This window comes from Cryptomeria japonica, unplaced genomic scaffold (genome assembly GCF_030272615.1).
Source record: "Cryptomeria japonica unplaced genomic scaffold, Sugi_1.0 HiC_scaffold_42, whole genome shotgun sequence".
Lineage (NCBI taxonomy): Eukaryota > Viridiplantae > Streptophyta > Pinopsida > Cupressales > Cupressaceae > Cryptomeria > Cryptomeria japonica.
In genome coordinates this window covers 60,001-78,804 of record NW_026728864.1, presented here as the reverse complement: position 1 = coordinate 78,804, position 18,804 = coordinate 60,001, and the positions used below count along the sequence as shown (strand labels likewise).

The following is an 18,804-nucleotide window of genomic DNA, read 5'->3' as shown; positions in this document are numbered from 1 at the left end:
AGGGTGCAACACCGGGACTTCCCGGGAGGTCACCCATCCCAGTACTACTCCGGCCCAAGCGCGCTTAACTGCGGAGTTCTGATGGGATCCGGTGCACTAACGCTGGTATGATCGCACCCGTTATGAGCTTGTCGCAGTGTGTACTTAGCAAACCGCGACCCACGTGCGAATCCACCCCGGCCACCCACCCCCGTCGAGGTGCACACCCTCCCTCGCGAAGTGCGCCCCGTTCGCCAAGTGTGAGCCCTGCCCGGGTGCGCGCACCTTGCTAGGGCGTCGGGTGTGCACCCGGCCCGGCCTACGTGCGTGCACCTGGACGGGGCGTCGTGTGCGTGCAGTGTCCCGTCTGCAACGCGGTGCCCACACACCACCTCGGGCGCAACGACCTGCGCTCACATGTGGGCCGAGTGCACCTTGGTGCATGTTCGGGGCGCCTCGGGTGCACGCTCGATCTTGCCCCGGTGCACCAAGGCGCTCGGTTTGCCCCGGGTGCGCACTTGGTGCAAGGTGGGCACCCAAAATAGGGATCAAGCACCAAAACACAAGTTTCGGGATGCAAAATGGGACCCAAGGACCACAAATGCGTTCCAAGACCCATGATGGGTCCACGAGAACAAAAATGTGTTCCGAGACTTAATAAACAAATATTGGGTTTTAGGAGAAGAAACATGCTCTGATGCCCAAAACGAGAATCGACCCCGAAAAGGCCACAGGCCAAAAGTGGGATGCGAGACAAAAAAAAATGGGACCCGAGGACCAAAATTGGGTTCCCAGGTCGAAGACAGGGCAACCGGACAAGAAACGACCTCTAAGGCTCGAAATGAGTCCCGACGACTAAAACTTGACAAGAAGCACCCATCAGGCACCCAACTCGACACCCATGGGATGCCGACCCACCCGGGCTTCCACCTAGCACACCTTGGCACCCACCCACCCTCGCACCCAACCTCGCACCCAACTTAGCACCTTTGAACCCACATTGGCACTCACCCTGACCCTGGCACCTTGGAACCCACATTGGCACTCACCTTGACCCTGGCACCCACCTTTGCACTCACCTTGGGACCCACCCTGGCTCCCACCTCGGCACCCACCCAGACACCCACCTTGGTTCCTTGGCACCCACCTTGGATCCTTGGCACCCACCCCGACACCCACCTTGGCACGCAACTTGGCTACTTGCCACCCACCTTGGCTCCTTGACGCCCACCCCGACAACCACCCCGTGACCTACCCTGGCTAGGGTTGGTGCACACCCACCCTGGTGCCCACCTTGGCACCCACCCCATGACCCACCTTGGCACGCACCTTAGTACCCACCCTGTTACCCACCCTAGGACCCACCCCGTGACCCACCTTGGCCAGGGTGGGTGCACCCACCCTGGTGCCCACCTTGGCACCCACCCATCCTAGCACCCAGCCTGTGACCGGGCTTGGAACCCAACCTTGCACCCGTCTTGGCCAGTGTGGGTGCGCACCCATCCTGGCACCCACGTTGTGACACACCCTTTAACCCACGCACCCTAGCAGCCACGTTGGCACCCACCTTGGAACACAACCTAGCAACTTGGCACCCACCCCGTGACCCACCTTGGCATCCACCATAGCAGTCGCCCACTTGGCACCCACCTTGGAACCCAAGTTGGCACCCACCTCGGCACCCACCTTGACACTTGTGGACCCACCTTGCCACTCACCCTAGCATCGACCCATCCTAGCACCCACCCTGGCACCTTTGCACCCTAGCACTCACCCATCCTAGCACCTAACCTGTGACCCACCTTGACACTCACCCTCGCACCCACCTTGGAACCCAACCTAGCACCCACCCACCCTGACACCAACCCTAGCACCTACCCACCCTTGCACCCACCCTGTGACCCATCTTGGCACCCACCCATCCTACCACTCAACCTATCACCCACCTTCTCACCCACCTTGGCATCCACCTTAGCACCCACCCACACTGGCACCTTGGCACCCACCTCGGGCAAGGTGGGTGCACACCCACCCTGACACCCAATTTAGAACCAACCGAGCATGTTACCCACCTTGGCACCCACATTGCAGCCCACCCTAGTACCCACCCTATGACCCACATTGGCATCCACACCCTAGCACCCAGGCACCTCGACACCCGCCTTGACACGCACCCTAGCACTAAACCTGTGACCCACCTTGGAACTCACCCTAGAACCCACCCACCCTGTGAACCACCTTGGCATCCACCTTAGCACCCACCCACCTTGGCACCCACTCTAGCACTCACCCATCCTAACACCCAACTTGTTACCCACCTTGGCACCCGCCCTCGCGTCCACCTTGAAACCCACCCTAGCACCCACCCACGCAGGAGCCCACCTTGGCACCCAACCTAACACCCACGCATCCTGGCACCCAACTTGTGACCCACCTTGGAACCCACCCTAGTACCCACCTTTGAACCCACTATATCACCAACCCACCTTGGCACCCACCCTATGACCCTCTTTGGAATCCACCCTAGCACGCACCCACCCTGGCACCCACCATGGAGCGCACCCTAGCACCCACCCACCTCGGCACGCACCTCAACACCCACCTTGGTGTGCGCACTGCGCCAACCTCTCAAAGACCCTATGTGGTGCGCTCCAAAGTGTACACCTTTGGTGCGCTCCAAGGTGCGCACCTTTGGTGCACACCGAGGTGCACACCAAAGTGTGCACCGAGGTGAGCACCAAAGTGCACTCCAAGGTGCACACCAAGGCGTGCACCTTTGGTGCGGTCAATGCAAACGAATTCGGAAGTTGGGGTCGATGTCCTAATCGCTGCTGCAGACTACACGTATGAGAATCGGACAAATAGCTTTATATAGGGGAGGTGTTGCGTTTGATGGGTCGACTCCCCTGGTTGTGTGCACTGCACCAACTTCAAAGACCCTGTCTTGTTTAAGAAGTCAAAAGTTGGGGTGGATGTCCTAATCATTGCTGCAGTCTACGCATGTATGAGAATCAGACAAATAGCTTATATAGGGGAGGTGTTGCATTCGGTGGGTTGACTCCCCTGGTTGTGCGCACTGCGCCAACCTCAAAGACCCCGCATAGCAGAAGAAGTCGGAAGTCGGATTTTGGTGAGCACCAAGGCGTGCACCTTTGGTGCGGTCAACGCAGACGAATTCAGAAGTTGGGGTGGATGTCCTAATCGTTGTTGCAGGCTACACATGTATGAGAATCAGACAAATAGCTTATATAGGGGAGGTGTTGGGTTTGATGGGTCAACTCCCTTGGTTGTGCGCATTACGCCAACCTCAAAGACCTTGTTTTCGTTAAGAAGTCAAAAGTTGGGGTCAATGTCCTAATGGCTCCTGTAGGCTACACATGTATGAGAATCGGACAAATAGCTTATATAGGGGAGGTGTTGGGTTTGATGGGTCGACTCCCCTGGTTGTGCGCATTACGTCAACCTCAAAGACCTTGTTTTCGTTAAGAAGTCAAAAGTTGGGGTCGATGTCCTAATTGCTCCTGTAGACTACACATGTATGAGAATCAGACAAATAGCTTATATAGGGGAGGTGTTGGGTTTGATGGGTTGACTCCCCTAGTTGTTCGCATTACACCAACCTCAAAGACCTTGTTTTCGTTTAGAAGCCGAAAGTTGGGGTCGATGTCCTAATTGCTCCTGCAGGCTACGCATGTATGAGAATCAGACAAATAGCTTATATAGGGGAGGTGTTGGGTTTGATGGGTCGACTCCCCTGGTTGTGCGCATTGCGCCAACCTCAAAGACCCTGCATTGCGGATGAAGTCGAAAGTCAGAGTTTGGTGTGCTACAAGGTGTGGTCGAAGGTGCTCACCTAGGTGTGCACCTTTGGAGCGCAGGAAAAGTGCCCTCCAAAAGTGCGCACCTTTGGAGTGCACAAAAGTGCCCTCCAAAAGTGCGCACCTTTGGAGCGCACAAAAGTGCCCTCCAAAAAGTGCCCTCCAAAAGTGCGCACCTTTGGAGCGCACAAAAGTGCCCTCCAAAAAGTGCCCTCCAAAAGTGCGCACCTTTGGAGTGCAGAAAAGTGCCCTCCAAAAAGTGCCCTCCAAAAGTGTGCACCTTTGGAGTGCACAAAAGTGCCCTCCAAAAGTGCGCACCTTTGGAGCGCAGAAAAGTGCCCTCCAAAAAGTGCCCTCCAAAAGTGCGCACCTTTGGAGCGCAGAAAAGTGCCCTCCAAAAAGTGCCCTCCAAAAGTGCGCACCTTTGGAGCGCAGAAAAGTGCCCTCCAAAAAGTGCCCTCCAAAAGTGCGCACCTTTGGAGCGCAGAAAAGTGCCCTCCAAAAAGTGCCCTCCAAAAGTGCGCACCTTTGGAGCGCACAAAAGTGCCCTCCAAAAAGTGCCCTCCAAAAGTGCGCACCTTTGGAGCGCACAAAAGTGCCCTCCAAAAGTGCGCACCTTTGGAGCGCACAAAAGTGCCCTCCAAAAGTGCGCACTTTTGGTGCGCACCAAGGCGCTGGTTCGGTCGTTGCAGGCGAGTTCGGAAGTTGGGGTCGATGTCCTGAGCGGAGGTGCAAACTACACAGGTGTCGGAATCGGACAAATAGCTTATATAGGGGAGGTGTATGCTTCGATGGGTCGACTCCCCAGGTTGAGCGCACCGCGCCAACCTCAAAGACCCTACGGTATGGATGAAGTCGGAAGTTGGGTCCGATGACCGATTCGATTAGTAGGTATGCTCATGAGGTCGGAATTTGGGTCCGATGACCTGCCATGTGCAGGAAGGCGAATGTTGGCACTGTGCGTTGCAAGGTGCACACCAAGGTGCTGGTGCGGTCTTTTTAGTCGAGTTCGGAAGTTGGGGTCGATGTCCTGATCGGAGGTGCAAGCTACACAGGTGTGGGAATCGGACAAATAGCTTATATAGGGGAGGTGTATGCTTCGTTGGGTCGACTCCCCGGGTTGAGCGCACCGCGCCAACCTCAAAGACCCTACGGTATGGATGAAGTCGGAAGTTGGGTCCGATGACCGATTCGATATGTAGGCATACTCGCGAGGTCGGAATTTGGGTCCGATGACCTGCCATGTGCAGGAAGGCGAATGTTGGCACTGTGCGTTGCAAGGTGCGCACCAAGGCGCTGGTTCGGTCGTTGCAGGCGAGTTCGGAAGTTGGGGTCGATGTCCTGATCGGAGGTGCAAACTACACAGGTGTGGGAATCGGACAAATAGCTTATATAGGGGAGGTGTATGCTTCGTTGGGTCGACTCCCCGGGTTGAGCGCACCGCGCCAACCTCAAAGACCCTACGGTATGGATGAAGTCGGAAGTTGTGTCCGATGACCGATTCGATATGTAGGCATACTCGCGAGGTCGGAATTTGGGTCCGATGACCTGCCATGTGCAGGAAGGCGAATGTTGGGACTGTGCGTCGCAAGGTGCGCACCAAGGCGCTGGTGCCGTCGTTGCAGTCGAGTTCGGAAGTTGGGGTCGATGTCCTGGTCAGAGGTGCAAACTACACAGGTGTGGGAATCGGACAAATAGCTTATATAGGGGAGGTGTATGCTTCGATGGGTCGACTCCCCGGGTTGAGCGCACCGCGCCAACCTCAAAGACCCTACAGTATGGATGAAGTCGGAAGTTGGGTCCGATGACCGATTCGATACGTAGGCATATTGGCGAGGTCTGAATTTGTGTCCGATGACCTGCCATGCGCAGGAAGGCGGAATTTGGGTCCGATGACCGAGTTGATGGCGTGCCATGCGCAGAAAGGCGGAATTTGGGTCCGATGACCGAGTTGATGTTGATGGCCCGCCATGCACAGGAAGGCGGAATTTGGGTCCGATGACCGATTTGAAGGCGTGCCATGCGCAGAAAGGCGGAGTTTGGGTCCGATGACCGAGTTGATATTGATGGCCCGCCATGCGCAGGAAGGCGGAATTTGGGTCCGATGACCTGACATACGCATGGAGTCCGACTCGGGGGCCGATGTTCGATTCGATGACTTGCATTGTGGGTAAAGTCGGAAGTTGTGGTCTTTGACCCGATTCGATGACCAGACTTCGGCTGCTTGAGAATCGGACAAATAACTTATGTAAGGGGCTGCTGTCTCAGGGAGATCAGTAGGCTTCTAGGGTTGTAAGTCCCTTGTTATTCTCAACAGGTGGAAGTTGTGGTGATTGACAGAAGGTTAATGCCAAGCTACAGTTGTGTGAGAATTGGACGAAAAACTTATATATGGGGGTCGGTTGAAAGAATAGCCGAGTGCCAGGAGTGCACCAAGGTGGTCTGTGGTAGACACCTCCTCCTAGGGGTGAAGAAGAGTAACCCTGCCCTCTAGTCTCAGGGAGATAGAGGTCCTACATGGACATTAGGGGTGAAGTAGAGTAACCCCGCCTTATCATTGGATGGTGAGGTTTACTGGTGGATGCATTCTCATGGTCCCTATCTCAGTGAAGCGGAGTAACTGAGCCAATGTTGGGGATGACTCCCGGGGAGTTGTCTATGACCCGAGGACTAGGGAAGTGGAGTACCTAGGCTCTTGCGAGAAGGATGATCGTGCAATGGATTGTCCCGGTTGGGGAAATGGAGTACCCAAGATCTTGTAAGGGGGATGGCCGTGCAATGGGCTATCTATATCGGAATGTTGGAGCTTGAGAGTTGGACAAGCTATGAGGGTTGAGTTGCAGAGCTGGAAGTCCATGTGTCTTGTGGAACAAGTGGGGTGATGTGCCGGGCACGCACCTAGGTTACCTAAAGTGGGATTTGCATAGAGGTCCGGGATCTCAAGGCCCTAGAGTGGGGGTCAAATGTGGCAGTAGGGACTGGGTTCCGAAAGTGTGCTCATGTGGAGCCGAGCCATGAGGCGAGTCCAAGAGGGTGACAAAGATGGATGAGTTGCATGACCGAAAAGTGGACATGGTCCATAGGCGAGTTGTTCTGGGAGCACAGCCGAGTTGAAGGAGAGTTCAGCGACCAAGGATATTGGATTGGATCATGGAGCGAAGAGCTTGGTGCCCAAGTAGGAGTGCAAGGTGTTTTGTCAGTCTGAGAGGCTTAGACTAAGTGTTTGCATGGAGCTGGTTATTGTGCATGGGATGTACAAAGAACTGGGTTCACCAGTGAAGCCATGTAGGCATAGGCCAGGGGCCCGAAGCAGTGTGACTTGGAGTCCTTGTTCAGGAAGGAGTTCTGAGTTGTGTACTGGGTAAGCCGTCGCAGGCTCGAGAGAGAGTCAGTGGTGTGCCAGGTTGAGTTCCGAAGGAGACAGGGTCTTCGTGGATCAGGAGTCTATATGTGAAGCTATCGCCAGGGGCGAGGTGCAGTGGTATCTGTGTTGGTGTTTCAAGAGTGGACGGTGATCTAGGGGCAGGAACTTGTAATCGAATGCTTGGGAAGTATTCAGGATAGTGACCAGCGACAGAGTTGGAATTGTTTGTAGATCGAGCCAGGGGCCGTCTCTTCATAACAATAAAGCTACCTATTGCCCCAGTGTTGTGTTCATTGTGTGGAGATGGACAAACAGGAAGCTAGCTCAGGGAGTCTAGTCATCCCATGAGATATGTTTGGTGCTTGAGGGTTCAGAGGAGCTGAGGGAGGCCAACATGGGGTGCCAGTGCTGTGGGAGTACTGGGCATGCTCAGGGAGTGTGCAAAGTTGGAGCTGGAGGACTTAAGGAGTTCCGGATGGGTCAGTGTTAGTAGTCAGGGTCTTATGGGGGACTCAAGAAGGCGAAGACATCGAGGAGACCTGTAAGCTTGTACCAGGGGTGCAAGGATGGTGCAACAAGACAGTGCTAGAGTAGAGTCGGGGACTTGAAGGGAGTGCTAGAAGCATCAGGATGAAGGAAACCCGTGAGAGGGTTGGCATGCACTTCTATTCCGCATGGGTGTGTGTAAATGTGGTCAGGTGGTGGACACTTGAAAAGGGTATGGCGTAGTCTGGAAACAAGAAAGGACTTGTCCGCAATGGAAGTCGTGAGTAAGGTTTGCCAGTGCCGCATGAGGTTTGACCTCCTTTGGAAGGAAAAAGCTTGTTTGGGCAGCAGGCCGGTCTAGCCCCGTGACAGTTGGTATCAGAGCATAAAAATTGGCAGGGCCAGTTAGATGAGCTGAGGTAGCTGGGCTATCAAGTGGTCAGAGGAAGACTGCGAAGGCGGATTGTGGTTTGCAGTGTCGAGGACAGGTAGACCAGGGTGGCTAGCAGGGCGTGGTCACTAAAAATGTGAGGCCAATCCAGGTAGGGATAAGGATGGTGAAGTCCGTGGCCAAGTTCCATGAGTGGTAGTCAGCTGGTTGGAGTTTGTGCCTGGGGCCGAGTTCCATCGGGAAGGGACTATGCTAGTGGAGCGACAAGGGATCAGGAGTGGATCTCTTGGTTGGAAAAATCTTGCACGGGAAGTGCCTTAGTAGTTCGAGTGGAGCGAAGTAGGCAAGGTGTGAGTCGGTATTGAACTGGGTTCAGTGCTGGAAGCAGTCGGCAGGGCCGCAAGATTTGATATGGCAGTGTCCAAGGGCAGTGGCATTTAAGACCAGTCAAAGGAGGTAGGAGCTGCGAGGAGCAGTGTGGTGTAGGGTCTTGTCAAGGACGGATCCGAGGTGAAATCGATGGAGCTGTAAGGTACAGTGTGGTGTAGGATCTTGTCAAGGACGGGTTCGAGGTGTAACAATTTGGGCTGTGGATGGCGTAAGGTCATTCCCAGTGTGGTGTAGGGTTGTGTCCAGGACATGATCCGAGGTGCAAATTGGGTGGCGAAGCAGGTCCGATGGTGGAAAGCCAGTGAGGGGCCAAGTCACAAAGGAAGTCAAGGGAAAGAGGCAGTACCTTGCCCACATTGGATGTGGTTTGCAAAGGCATCGGGCACAAGAGGTTGGCTAGCTTACAAATGTTGATGGCTTCTTTGGGTTGCAGCACCGAGGGCGCAGGGCGTTCCGTGGACAGTGCGTCAGTCAGACAAAGTGGCACAATGGATGGAAGTGAGTTCACTGAATGTGTAGGATGTAATGCAAGAGTTGGGTGTCTTTAGGGAAGTGCACCTAAGATGTAGGATTGTGTTTGGGACATGATCTGAGGTATGAATTTGTGGTGAGTTAGGTCTGAAGGTTGGGAACCAAAGATGGGACCGTCACAAGAGAAAGTCAAGGGAAGGAGTGAGTACCTTGCCCACATTGGATGTGGATTGCAGAGGCATTATGCACGAGAGGTTGGTCGGCTGAATGATGTTGGTAGTTTCTTTGGGTTGCAGCACCGAGGGCGCAGGGCGTTCCGTGGACAGTGCATCAGTCAGACAAAGTAGTACAACAGATTGAAGTAGACAAGATCGAATGTGTGGGATGCAATGCAAGGTGGGTGTCTTCAAGGAAGTGCACCAAGGCAGACTCATGAGGTGTGGGTTTGCGAGAGTACACCATGGAGGTGGAAGTGGTTGACAAGTACCAGGAGGATCATGTGCAGCTAGAGGTGGATCAATGGGAGTATGTTGGTTGTTGTTCTTGAGTTGAGTTGTTGGGGACAGGATAAGACGCGGGGCGCACCGGGGTCAGTCAACAGGCAATCAGGATGACACTACAGAAAGGAAGTTGAGAGCTGAAGGTTGAATGTGCGACTTGGGAAGTCAGCTGGGTGTTTTGGTCAGTGGAGTATGTGTCTTCAAGGTGGCCAGATACCAGGGGCTTGCACAACAGGGTTGGTAGCAAGCGTGTCTTTCAGTGGATGCTAGGATTGGATCCGGGAGCAGTGGAAGTTGGAAGACAAGGGTGTCGTCGAGGATGGCACTAGTGGCTGAGTTGAGAGGTGAGCATGGTTTGTGATGTTCTGTCATGTTGCAGTGCAAACGGTGGAGTCTTGGAGATGTAGAAGCCGGTATGGGGCATGGTGCAACCGAATATCACAGAGTTGTTTCACAGATGTTCAAACAAGGACAGTCATCTCAGTGAAAGTCAAGAACTGGGTTCTTGCAATATGTTGTTGAGTCGGGGACTAGCAGCAAAGATCAGTTGGAGGCAAGGAAGCGTCTTCACAAGATCAGTGCGGAGGCAGTGAGTTGGACTCAGGGGGTTGCCGAAGCGAGTTAGCCATGGATAGGATTCATGCAAGTGAAAGTCCAGTATGGGGTATGCTGGCAAGTATCAAGTATGTCAGGGACAGAAACGATACAAGTGCAGGGCACAGTGAATCCGAAGTTCACTTTTAACAGGTCCTAATGTTGCGAAGGACGAGACTCGGGTCGAATGGTCCGGCGCCGAGGACGTCGCCTGTTTTAAGTGGGGGAGGATGTAAGGGGCTGCTGTCTCAGGGAGATCAGTAGGCTTCTAGGGTTGTAAGTCCCTTGTTATTCTCAACAGGTGGAAGTTGTGGTGATTGACAGAAGGTTAATGCCAAGCTACAGTTGTGTGAGAATTGGACGAAAAACTTATATATGGGGGTCGGTTGAAAGAATAGCCGAGTGCCAGGAGTGCACCAAGGTGGTCTGTGGTAGACACCTCCTCCTAGGGGTGAAGAAGAGTAACCCTGCCCTCTAGTCTCAGGGAGATAGAGGTCCTACATGGACATTAGGGGTGAAGTAGAGTAACCCCGCCTTATCATTGGATGGTGAGGTTTACTGGTGGATGCATTCTCATGGTCCCTATCTCAGTGAAGCGGAGTAACTGAGCCAATGTTGGGGATGACTCCCGGGGAGTTGTCTATGACCCGAGGACTAGGGAAGTGGAGTACCTAGGCTCTTGCGAGAAGGATGATCGTGCAATGGATTGTCCCGGTTGGGGAAATGGAGTACCCAAGATCTTGTAAGGGGGATGGCCGTGCAATGGGCTATCTATATCGGAATGTTGGAGCTTGAGAGTTGGACAAGCTATGAGGGTTGAGTTGCAGAGCTGGAAGTCCATGTGTCTTGTGGAACAAGTGGGGTGATGTGCCGGGCACGCACCTAGGTTACCTAAAGTGGGATTTGCATAGAGGTCCGGGATCTCAAGGCCCTAGAGTGGGGGTCAAATGTGGCAGTAGGGACTGGGTTCCGAAAGTGTGCTCATGTGGAGCCGAGCCATGAGGCGAGTCCAAGAGGGTGACAAAGATGGATGAGTTGCATGACCGAAAAGTGGACATGGTCCATAGGCGAGTTGTTCTGGGAGCACAGCCGAGTTGAAGGAGAGTTCAGCGACCAAGGATATTGGATTGGATCATGGAGCGAAGAGCTTGGTGCCCAAGTAGGAGTGCAAGGTGTTTTGTCAGTCTGAGAGGCTTAGACTAAGTGTTTGCATGGAGCTGGTTATTGTGCATGGGATGTACAAAGAACTGGGTTCACCAGTGAAGCCATGTAGGCATAGGCCAGGGGCCCGAAGCAGTGTGACTTGGAGTCCTTGTTCAGGAAGGAGTTCTGAGTTGTGTACTGGGTAAGCCGTCGCAGGCTCGAGAGAGAGTCAGTGGTGTGCCAGGTTGAGTTCCGAAGGAGACAGGGTCTTCGTGGATCAGGAGTCTATATGTGAAGCTATCGCCAGGGGCGAGGTGCAGTGGTATCTGTGTTGGTGTTTCAAGAGTGGACGTTGATCTAGGGGCAGGAACTTGTAATCGAATGCTTGGGAAGTATTCAGGATAGTGACCAGCGACAGAGTTGGAATTGTTTGTAGATCGAGCCAGGGGCCGTCTCTTCATAACAATAAAGCTACCTATTGCCCCAGTGTTGTGTTCATTGTGTGGAGATGGACAAACAGGAAGCTAGCTCAGGGAGTCTAGTCATCCCATGAGATATGTTTGGTGCTTGAGGGTTCAGAGGAGCTGAGGGAGGCCAACATGGGGTGCCAGTGCTGTGGGAGTACTGGGCATGCTCAGGGAGTGTGCAAAGTTGGAGCTGGAGGACTTAAGGAGTTCCGGATGGGTCAGTGTTAGTAGTCAGGGTCTTATGGGGGACTCAAGAAGGCGAAGACATCGAGGAGACCTGTAAGCTTGTACCAGGGGTGCAAGGATGGTGCAACAAGACAGTGCTAGAGTAGAGTCGGGGACTTGAAGGGAGTGCTAGAAGCATCAGGATGAAGGAAACCCGTGAGAGGGTTGGCATGCACTTCTATTCCGCATGGGTGTGTGTAAATGTGGTCAGGTGGTGGACACTTGAAAAGGGTATGGCGTAGTCTGGAAACAAGAAAGGACTTGTCCGCAATGGAAGTCGTGAGTAAGGTTTGCCAGTGCCGCATGAGGTTTGACCTCCTTTGGAAGGAAAAAGCTTGTTTGGGCAGCAGGCCGGTCTAGCCCCGTGACAACTTATATAGGGGAGGTAGTGTTCTCGAGCATCCTCCCCCCGTGCCCGTTTATGTCGATTGATGCTGGTGCTCGACTGGTTGGAGCGCTCGGATGCAAAAATCTTGCACCAGGATTTATCGATTGTGATGGACACGGCAAGTCTCCTGATTGCTATGCAGGAGCTCATCGTGAATCTCTATGCGGCCTTGGTATGGACTCGACCTGCGGAATGGTTCGGCAATGGTAGTCGCTCCAACACGTCCTTGCAATGGCCACAGAGGTGATTCGACTAGAGCTCCAGTCTAGCTTTTGGGTTGCTTGGCGGACTGGTATAGCCGCGATCGAGTTCCGGCCATGAACGTTTTAGATAGCTCTTGGGCTTTCTGGGACGGAAGTCGGAAGTTTGGGCTGTTGTCCGATTTGATGACCATTCTTCGGATGTGTGAGAATCGGACAAATAACTTATATAGGGGACTGTGTTGTCTCACGCAGCCCCCTCCGTGCCCCTCTATCTCGACCGATGTTGGTGCTTGAAAGGGTTGGGATCGCTCGGATTTATAAACGTGCACCACCATTTGTCGAGTGTGAGGGACGCGGCAGGTCTCCTAAATGCTATACGGGCGCTCTCTGAGAATCTCTATCCGGCCTCGACACAGACTAGTCTTGCTGAATGGTTTGGCACTGGTAGTCGATCCAACACGTCGTTGTTGTGGCCGCCTAGGCGATTCGATTCGAGCCCCCGTCTAGCTTTTGGGTTGCTTGGCGGATTTTGCCCTATCCGCAAGTGAGCTCGGTCCCTAAACGTTCGAGAAACCCGATTGCTATGCGCCGACTCTCTTTCTTGCGAGCCTCCATCTAGCTTTTGGGTCTCTACGGAACGGAAGTCGGAATCTGGGACCGTTGTTTGATTCGACGAGGCAGACTACGGTTGTGCGAGAATCGGACAAATAACTTATATAGGGGAGGTGTTGACTGGAGCATTCTCCCCCGTGCCCCTCTAACTCGACCAATGCTGGCGCTCGAACGGTGGTAGCGCTCGGATTTTCGTTGAGCGCCAGCATTGGTCGATTTAGAGGGGCATGCGAGATTCCCGAATGCTATGCGAGGGCTCTAACGGAAATGTCTATTGGTTTCGGTATGGATGCAATTGCGAGTGGTTCGGCAAAGGTAGTCGTTCCGATGCGTCCATGTCGTGGCCAAATCGATAATTCGATTTGAGCCCTCGTATAGCATTTGGGTCTCTCGATGTGATTCCGCATTCCAGTCCCTTTGGGCACTGCTTGAGCCGCATCCCAGGGGGTTCCCTTCCCAATAATCTGCCTCGCAACCCGATTGCTATGCGGTGAGGCTCCTCGGCCGCCTCGGAACTATCTGTGTATCAGACGCATCGCGGGATAAGGGGTTGGCAACGGTAGTCGCCCCAAGCGCGTCCGATGCTTGGACCATTCCGAGGCGGCCCTGAAGCCTCTTCCGTCTAGCCGTTGGGTCCTTCTCGCCGCATCCCTTGCCTCGCACCCCGATTGCTATGCGGTGAGGCTCCTCGGCCGCCTTGGAACTATCTGTGTATCAGACGCATCGCGGGATAAGGGGTTGTCACTGGTAGTCGCCCCAAGCGCGTCCGATGCTTGGACCATTCCGAGGCGGCCCTGAAGCCTCTTCCGTCTAGCCGTTGGGTCCTTCTCGCCGCATCCCTCGACTCGCACCCCGATTGCTATGCGGTGAGGCTCCTCGGCCGCCTTGGAACTATCTGTGTATCGGACGCGTCGCGGGATAAGGGGTTGTCACTGGTAGTCGCCCCAAGCGCGTCCGATGCTTGGACCATTCCGAGGCGGCCCTGAAGCCTCTTCCGTCTAGCCGTTGGGTCCTTCTCGCCGCATCCCTCGCCTCGCACCCCGATTGCTATGCGGTGAGGCTCCTCGGCCGCCTTGGAACTATCTGTGTATCGGACGCGTCGCGGGATAAGGGGTTGTCACTGGTAGTCGCCCCAAGCGCGTGCGATGCATGGACCATTCCCAGGCGGCCCTGAAGCCTCTTCCGTCTAGCCGTTGGGTCCTTCTCGCCGCATCCCTCGCCTCGCACCCCGATTGCTATGCGGTGAGGCTCCTCGGCCGCCTTGGAACTATCTGTGTATCGGACGCGTCGCGGGATAAGGGGTTGTCACTGGTAGTCGCCCCAAGCGCGTCCGATGCTTGGACCATTCCGAGGCGGCCCTGAAGCCTCTTCCGTCTAGCCGTTGGGTCCTTCTCGCCGCATCCCTCGCCTCGCACCCCGATTGCTATGCGGTGAGGCTCCTCGGCCGCCTTGGAACTATCTGTGTATCGGACGCGTCGCGGGATAAGGGGTTGTCACTGGTAGTCGCCCCAAGCGCGTCCGATGCTTGGACCATTCCGAGGCGGCCCTGAAGCCTCTTCCGTCTAGCCGTTGGGTCCTTCTCGCCGCATCCCTCGCCTCGCACCCCGATTGCTATGCGGTGAGGCTCCTCGGCCGCCTTGGAACTATCTGTGTATCGGACGCGTCGCGGGATAAGGGGTTGTCACTGGTAGTCGCCCCAAGCGCGTCCGATGCTTGGACCATTCCGAGGCGGCCCTGAAGCCTCTTCCGTCTAGCCGTTGGGTCCTTCTCGCCGCATCCCTCGCCTCGCACCCCGATTGCTATGCGGTGAGGCTCCTCGGCCGCCTTGGAACTATCTGTGTATCGGACGCATCGCGGGATAAGGGGTTGTCACTGGTAGTCGCCCCAAGCGCGTCCGATGCTTGGACCATTCCGAGGCGGCCCTGAAGCCTCTTCCGTCTAGCCGTTGGGTCCTTCTCGCCGCATCCCTCGCCTCGCACCCCGATTGCTATGCGGTGAGGCTCCTCGGCCGCCTTGGAACTATCTGTGTATCGGACGCGTCGCGGGATAAGGGGTTGTCACTGGTAGTCGCCCCAAGCGCGTCCGATGCTTGGACCATTCCGAGGTGGCCCTGAAGCCTCTTCCGTCTAGCCGTTGGGTCCTTCTCGCCGCATCCCTCGCCTCGCACCCCGATTGCTATGCGGTGAGGCTCCTCGGCCGCCTTGGAACTATCTGTGTATCGGACGCGTCGCGGGATAAGGGGTTGTCACTGGTAGTCGCCCCAAGCGCGTCCGATGCTTGGACCATTCCGAGGCGGACCTGAAGCCTCTTCCGTCTAGCCGTTGGGTCCTTCTCGCCGCATCCCTCGCCTCGCACCCCGATTGCTATGCGGTGAGGCTCCTCGGCCGCCTTGGAACTATCTGTGTATCGGACGCGTCGCGGGATAAGGGGTTGTCACTGGTAGTCGCCCCAAGCGCGTCCGATGCTTGGACCATTCCGAGGCGGCCCTGAAGCCTCTTCCGTCTAGCCGTTGGGTCCTTCTTGCCGCATCCCTCGCCTCGCACCCCGATTGCTATGCGGTGAGGCTCCTCGGCCGCCTTGGAACTATCTGTGTATCGGACGCGTCGCGGGATAAGGGGTTGTCACTGGTAGTCGCCCCAAGCGCGTCCGATGCTTGGACCATTCCGAGGCGGCCCTGAAGCCTCTTCCGTCTAGCCGTTGGGTCCTTCTCGCCGCATCCCTCGCCTCGCACCCCGATTGCTATGCGGTGAGGCTCCTCGGCCGCCTTGGAACTATCTGTGTATCGGACGCATCGCGGGATAAGGGGTTGTCACTGGTAGTCGCCCCAAGCGCGTCCGATGCTTGGACCATTCCGAGGCGGCCCTGAAGCCTCTTCCGTCTAGCCGTTGGGTCCTTCTCGCCGCATCCCTCGCCTCGCACCCCGATTGCTATGCGGTGAGGCTCCTCGGCCGCCTTGGAACTATCTGTGTATCGGACGCGTCGCGGGATAAGGGGTTGTCACTGGTAGTCGCCCCAAGCGCGTCCGATGCTTGGACCATTCCGAGGCGGACCTGAAGCCTCTTCCGTCTAGCCGTTGGGTCCTTCTCGCCGCATCCCTCGCCTCGCACCCCGATTGCTATGCGGTGAGGCTCCTCGGCCGCCTTGGAACTATCTGTGTATCGGACGCGTCGCGGGATAAGGGGTTGTCACTGGTAGTCGCCCCAAGCGCGTCCGATGCTTGGACCATTCCGAGGCGGCCCTGAAGCCTCTTCCGTCTAGCCGTTGGGTCCTTCTCGCCGCATCCCTCGCCTCGCACCCCGATTGCTATGCGGTGAGGCTCCTCGGCCGCCTTGGAACTATCTGTGTATCGGACGCGTCGCGGGATAAGGGGTTGTCACTGGTAGTCGCCCCAAGCGCGTCCGATGCTTGGACCATTCCGAGGCGGACCTGAAGCCTCTTCCCTCTAGCCGTTGGGGCTTTCTCGCCGCATCCCTCGCCTCGCACCCCGATTGCTATTCGGTGAGGCTCCTCGGCCGCCTTGGAACTATCTGTGTATCGGACGCATCGCGGGATAAGGGGTTGGCAGTGGTAGTCGCCCCAAGCGCGTCCGATGCTTGGACCATTCCGAGGCGGCCCTGCAGCCTCTTCCGTCTAGCCGTTGGGGCCATCTCGCTGCATCCCCCACCTCGCACCACGATTGCTATGCGGTGAGGCTCCTTGGCCGCCTCGGAACTATCTGTGTATCGGACGCATCGCGGGATAAGGGGTTGTCACTGGTAGTCGCCCCAAGCGCGTCCGATGCTTGGACTATTCCGAGGCGGCCCTGCAGCCTCTTCCGTCTAGCCGTTGGGGCCATCTCGCCGCATCCCCCAGCTCCTCGGCCGCCTCGGAACTATCTGTGTATCGGACGCATCGCGGGATAAGGGGTTGGCAGTGGTAGTCGCCCCAAGCGCGTTCGATGCTTGGACTATTCCGAGGCGGCCCCGCAGCCTCTTCCGTCTACCCTTTGGGGCCATCTCGCCGCATCCCTCGCCTCGCACCCCGATTGCTATGCGGTGAGGCTCCTCGGCCGCCTGGGAACTATCTTCGTATCGGATGCATCGCGGGATAAGGGGTTGTCACTGGTAGTCGCCCCAAGCGCGTCCGATGCTTGGACTATTCCGAGGCGGCCCTGTGGCCTCTTCCGTCTAGCCGTTGGGGCCATCTCGCCGCATCCCTCACCTCGCACCCCCATTGCTATGCGGTGAGGCTCCTCGGCCGCCTTGGAACTGTCTTCGTATCGGAAGCATCGCGGGATAAGGGGTTGTCACTGGTAGTCGCCCCAAGCGCGTCCGATGCTTGGACTATTCCGAGGCGGCCCTGCAGCCTCTTCCGTCTAGCCGTTGGGGCCATCTCGCCGCATCCCCCACCTCGCACCCGGATTGCTATGCGGTGAGGCTCCTCGGCCGCCTTGGAACTATCTTCGTATCGGACGCATCGCGGGATAAGGGGTTGTCACTGGTAGTCGCCCCAAGCGCGTCCGATGCTTGGACTATTCCGACGCGGCCCTGTGGCCTCTTCCGTCTAGCCGTTGGGGCCATCTCGCCGCATCCCCCACCTCGCACCCCGATTGCTATGCGGTGAGGCTCCTCGGCCGCCTTGGAACCATCTTCGTATCGGACGCATCGCGGGATGAGGGGTTGTCACTGGTAGTCGCCCCAAGCGCGTCCGATGCTTGGACCATTCCGAGGCGGCCCTGAAGCCTCTTCCGTCTAGCCGTTGGGGCCTTCCCGCCCCATCCCTCGCCTCGCACCCCCGATTGCTATGCGGTGAGGCTCCTCGGCCGCCTTGGAACCATCTGTGTATCGGACGCATCGCGGGATAAGGGGTTGGCACTGGTAGTCGCCCCAAGCGCGTCCGATGCTTGGAGCATTCCGAGGTGGCCCTGAAGCCTCTTCCGTCTAGCCGTTGGGGCCTTCCCGCCCCATCCCTCGCCTCGCACCCCGATTGATATGCGGTGAGGCTCCTCGGCCGCCTTGGAACTATCTGTGTATCGGACGCATCGCGGGATAAGGGGTTGGCACTGGTAGTCGTCCCAATCGCGTCCGATGCTTGGACCATTCCGAGGCGGCCCTGCAGCCTCTTCCGTTTAGCCGTCGGGGCCTTCCCGCCGCATCCCTCGCCTCGCATCCCGATTCCTATGCGGTGAGTCTTCTCGGCCGCCGCGGAACTATACCTGTTATTGCTACTGCATCCTTCGGCTGGTAACCTCCTCTGCCGCCTTGGAACGTTCTCTTTGTCGGACGCGTCGCGGGATAAGGGGTTGGCACTGGTAGTCGCCCCAAGCGCGCCCGATGCATAGACCGCTCCGAGTTGACCTTGCTTTCAGCCTCTCACATGCATAGACCTCTCTGAGTCGACCCTGCAGCCTCTCACGTTTAGCCTTTGGAATCTCGCCTCACAACATGATTGCTATCCTTGATGCATCCCTTGCCTCGAGCCCTGATTGCTTTCTTGGCTGCATCCCTCCTCTCCTCACAGCCCGGTTGTCATCACTGCTTCATCCGTCGCTTCATGCATTCTGGCTGCTGGGCCCTTCCCACCGCACACCTCGATTGCTATCTCTTCTGCATCACACACCCCGATTGCTATCTCTGCTACATCCCTCGGCTCTCACTTCTGCATCCTTCGCCTCCCACCTCGATTGCTATCAATGCTGCATCCGTAACCTCACACCCCGATTGCTATGCGGGGAGGCTCCTTGGCCGCCTTGGAAATTTCTGTGTGTCGGACGCACCGCGGGATAAGGGGTTGG

General features: G+C 56.4%; 1 non-coding gene across 1 annotated transcript; it reads right to left on the bottom strand.

Annotated features, from left to right (window-relative positions):
* On the bottom strand, positions 1 to 119 carry LOC131862303 (5S ribosomal RNA). Its single transcript, XR_009361319.1, has one exon. It is a non-coding gene; the product is annotated as a 5S ribosomal RNA (ribosomal RNA).
* Between the last annotated feature and the right edge of the window lie 18,685 nt (positions 120 to 18,804).